Source organism: Cryptomeria japonica, unplaced genomic scaffold (genome assembly GCF_030272615.1).
Source record: "Cryptomeria japonica unplaced genomic scaffold, Sugi_1.0 HiC_scaffold_345, whole genome shotgun sequence".
NCBI lineage: Eukaryota > Viridiplantae > Streptophyta > Pinopsida > Cupressales > Cupressaceae > Cryptomeria > Cryptomeria japonica.
Window position 1 is genome coordinate 1 of NW_026729167.1, and position 5,000 is coordinate 5,000.

The window sequence follows — 5,000 nt, forward strand, 5'->3', positions numbered from 1 at the left end:
TCGTGGCCAAATCGATAATTCGATTTGAGCCCTCGTATAGCATTTGGGTCTCTCGATGTGATTCCGCATTCCAGTCCCTTTGGGCACTGCTTGAGCCGCATCCCAGGGGGTTCCCTTCCCAATAATCTGCCTCGCAACCCGATTGCTATGCGGTGAGGCTCCTCGGCCGCCTCGGAACTATCTGTGTATCAGACGCATCGCGGGATAAGGGGTTGGCAACGGTAGTCGCCCCAAGCGCGTCCGATGCTTGGACCATTCCGAGGCGGCCCTGAAGCCTCTTCCGTCTAGCCGTTGGGTCCTTCTCGCCGCATCCCTTGCCTCGCACCCCGATTGCTATGCGGTGAGGCTCCTCGGCCGCCTTGGAACTATCTGTGTATCAGACGCATCGCGGGATAAGGGGTTGTCACTGGTAGTCGCCCCAAGCGCGTCCGATGCTTGGACCATTCCGAGGCGGCCCTGAAGCCTCTTCCGTCTAGCCGTTGGGTCCTTCTCGCCGCATCCCTCGACTCGCACCCCGATTGCTATGCGGTGAGGCTCCTCGGCCGCCTTGGAACTATCTGTGTATCGGACGCGTCGCGGGATAAGGGGTTGTCACTGGTAGTCGCCCCAAGCGCGTCCGATGCTTGGACCATTCCGAGGCGGCCCTGAAGCCTCTTCCGTCTAGCCGTTGGGTCCTTCTCGCCGCATCCCTCGCCTCGCACCCCGATTGCTATGCGGTGAGGCTCCTCGGCCGCCTTGGAACTATCTGTGTATCGGACGCGTCGCGGGATAAGGGGTTGTCACTGGTAGTCGCCCCAAGCGCGTGCGATGCATGGACCATTCCCAGGCGGCCCTGAAGCCTCTTCCGTCTAGCCGTTGGGTCCTTCTCGCCGCATCCCTCGCCTCGCACCCCGATTGCTATGCGGTGAGGCTCCTCGGCCGCCTTGGAACTATCTGTGTATCGGACGCGTCGCGGGATAAGGGGTTGTCACTGGTAGTCGCCCCAAGCGCGTCCGATGCTTGGACCATTCCGAGGCGGCCCTGAAGCCTCTTCCGTCTAGCCGTTGGGTCCTTCTCGCCGCATCCCTCGCCTCGCACCCCGATTGCTATGCGGTGAGGCTCCTCGGCCGCCTTGGAACTATCTGTGTATCGGACGCGTCGCGGGATAAGGGGTTGTCACTGGTAGTCGCCCCAAGCGCGTCCGATGCTTGGACCATTCCGAGGCGGCCCTGAAGCCTCTTCCGTCTAGCCGTTGGGTCCTTCTCGCCGCATCCCTCGCCTCGCACCCCGATTGCTATGCGGTGAGGCTCCTCGGCCGCCTTGGAACTATCTGTGTATCGGACGCGTCGCGGGATAAGGGGTTGTCACTGGTAGTCGCCCCAAGCGCGTCCGATGCTTGGACCATTCCGAGGCGGCCCTGAAGCCTCTTCCGTCTAGCCGTTGGGTCCTTCTCGCCGCATCCCTCGCCTCGCACCCCGATTGCTATGCGGTGAGGCTCCTCGGCCGCCTTGGAACTATCTGTGTATCGGACGCATCGCGGGATAAGGGGTTGTCACTGGTAGTCGCCCCAAGCGCGTCCGATGCTTGGACCATTCCGAGGCGGCCCTGAAGCCTCTTCCGTCTAGCCGTTGGGTCCTTCTCGCCGCATCCCTCGCCTCGCACCCCGATTGCTATGCGGTGAGGCTCCTCGGCCGCCTTGGAACTATCTGTGTATCGGACGCGTCGCGGGATAAGGGGTTGTCACTGGTAGTCGCCCCAAGCGCGTCCGATGCTTGGACCATTCCGAGGCGGCCCTGAAGCCTCTTCCGTCTAGCCGTTGGGTCCTTCTCGCCGCATCCCTCGCCTCGCACCCCGATTGCTATGCGGTGAGGCTCCTCGGCCGCCTTGGAACTATCTGTGTATCGGACGCGTCGCGGGATAAGGGGTTGTCACTGGTAGTCGCCCCAAGCGCGTCCGATGCTTGGACCATTCCGAGGCGGACCTGAAGCCTCTTCCGTCTAGCCGTTGGGTCCTTCTCGCCGCATCCCTCGCCTCGCACCCCGATTGCTATGCGGTGAGGCTCCTCGGCCGCCTTGGAACTATCTGTGTATCGGACGCGTCGCGGGATAAGGGGTTGTCACTGGTAGTCGCCCCAAGCGCGTCCGATGCTTGGACCATTCCGAGGCGGCCCTGAAGCCTCTTCCGTCTAGCCGTTGGGTCCTTCTTGCCGCATCCCTCGCCTCGCACCCCGATTGCTATGCGGTGAGGCTCCTCGGCCGCCTTGGAACTATCTGTGTATCGGACGCGTCGCGGGATAAGGGGTTGTCACTGGTAGTCGCCCCAAGCGCGTCCGATGCTTGGACCATTCCGAGGCGGCCCTGAAGCCTCTTCCGTCTAGCCGTTGGGTCCTTCTCGCCGCATCCCTCGCCTCGCACCCCGATTGCTATGCGGTGAGGCTCCTCGGCCGCCTTGGAACTATCTGTGTATCGGACGCATCGCGGGATAAGGGGTTGTCACTGGTAGTCGCCCCAAGCGCGTCCGATGCTTGGACCATTCCGAGGCGGCCCTGAAGCCTCTTCCGTCTAGCCGTTGGGTCCTTCTCGCCGCATCCCTCGCCTCGCACCCCGATTGCTATGCGGTGAGGCTCCTCGGCCGCCTTGGAACTATCTGTGTATCGGACGCGTCGCGGGATAAGGGGTTGTCACTGGTAGTCGCCCCAAGCGCGTCCGATGCTTGGACCATTCCGAGGCGGACCTGAAGCCTCTTCCGTCTAGCCGTTGGGTCCTTCTCGCCGCATCCCTCGCCTCGCACCCCGATTGCTATGCGGTGAGGCTCCTCGGCCGCCTTGGAACTATCTGTGTATCGGACGCGTCGCGGGATAAGGGGTTGTCACTGGTAGTCGCCCCAAGCGCGTCCGATGCTTGGACCATTCCGAGGCGGCCCTGAAGCCTCTTCCGTCTAGCCGTTGGGTCCTTCTCGCCGCATCCCTCGCCTCGCACCCCGATTGCTATGCGGTGAGGCTCCTCGGCCGCCTTGGAACTATCTGTGTATCGGACGCGTCGCGGGATAAGGGGTTGTCACTGGTAGTCGCCCCAAGCGCGTCCGATGCTTGGACCATTCCGAGGCGGACCTGAAGCCTCTTCCCTCTAGCCGTTGGGGCTTTCTCGCCGCATCCCTCGCCTCGCACCCCGATTGCTATTCGGTGAGGCTCCTCGGCCGCCTTGGAACTATCTGTGTATCGGACGCATCGCGGGATAAGGGGTTGGCAGTGGTAGTCGCCCCAAGCGCGTCCGATGCTTGGACCATTCCGAGGCGGCCCTGCAGCCTCTTCCGTCTAGCCGTTGGGGCCATCTCGCTGCATCCCCCACCTCGCACCACGATTGCTATGCGGTGAGGCTCCTTGGCCGCCTCGGAACTATCTGTGTATCGGACGCATCGCGGGATAAGGGGTTGTCACTGGTAGTCGCCCCAAGCGCGTCCGATGCTTGGACTATTCCGAGGCGGCCCTGCAGCCTCTTCCGTCTAGCCGTTGGGGCCATCTCGCCGCATCCCCCAGCTCCTCGGCCGCCTCGGAACTATCTGTGTATCGGACGCATCGCGGGATAAGGGGTTGGCAGTGGTAGTCGCCCCAAGCGCGTTCGATGCTTGGACTATTCCGAGGCGGCCCCGCAGCCTCTTCCGTCTACCCTTTGGGGCCATCTCGCCGCATCCCTCGCCTCGCACCCCGATTGCTATGCGGTGAGGCTCCTCGGCCGCCTGGGAACTATCTTCGTATCGGATGCATCGCGGGATAAGGGGTTGTCACTGGTAGTCGCCCCAAGCGCGTCCGATGCTTGGACTATTCCGAGGCGGCCCTGTGGCCTCTTCCGTCTAGCCGTTGGGGCCATCTCGCCGCATCCCTCACCTCGCACCCCCATTGCTATGCGGTGAGGCTCCTCGGCCGCCTTGGAACTGTCTTCGTATCGGAAGCATCGCGGGATAAGGGGTTGTCACTGGTAGTCGCCCCAAGCGCGTCCGATGCTTGGACTATTCCGAGGCGGCCCTGCAGCCTCTTCCGTCTAGCCGTTGGGGCCATCTCGCCGCATCCCCCACCTCGCACCCGGATTGCTATGCGGTGAGGCTCCTCGGCCGCCTTGGAACTATCTTCGTATCGGACGCATCGCGGGATAAGGGGTTGTCACTGGTAGTCGCCCCAAGCGCGTCCGATGCTTGGACTATTCCGACGCGGCCCTGTGGCCTCTTCCGTCTAGCCGTTGGGGCCATCTCGCCGCATCCCCCACCTCGCACCCCGATTGCTATGCGGTGAGGCTCCTCGGCCGCCTTGGAACCATCTTCGTATCGGACGCATCGCGGGATGAGGGGTTGTCACTGGTAGTCGCCCCAAGCGCGTCCGATGCTTGGACCATTCCGAGGCGGCCCTGAAGCCTCTTCCGTCTAGCCGTTGGGGCCTTCCCGCCCCATCCCTCGCCTCGCACCCCCGATTGCTATGCGGTGAGGCTCCTCGGCCGCCTTGGAACCATCTGTGTATCGGACGCATCGCGGGATAAGGGGTTGGCACTGGTAGTCGCCCCAAGCGCGTCCGATGCTTGGAGCATTCCGAGGTGGCCCTGAAGCCTCTTCCGTCTAGCCGTTGGGGCCTTCCCGCCCCATCCCTCGCCTCGCACCCCGATTGATATGCGGTGAGGCTCCTCGGCCGCCTTGGAACTATCTGTGTATCGGACGCATCGCGGGATAAGGGGTTGGCACTGGTAGTCGTCCCAATCGCGTCCGATGCTTGGACCATTCCGAGGCGGCCCTGCAGCCTCTTCCGTTTAGCCGTCGGGGCCTTCCCGCCGCATCCCTCGCCTCGCATCCCGATTCCTATGCGGTGAGTCTTCTCGGCCGCCGCGGAACTATACCTGTTATTGCTACTGCATCCTTCGGCTGGTAACCTCCTCTGCCGCCTTGGAACGTTCTCTTTGTCGGACGCGTCGCGGGATAAGGGGTTGGCACTGGTAGTCGCCCCAAGCGCGCCCGATGCATAGACCGCTCCGAGTTGACCT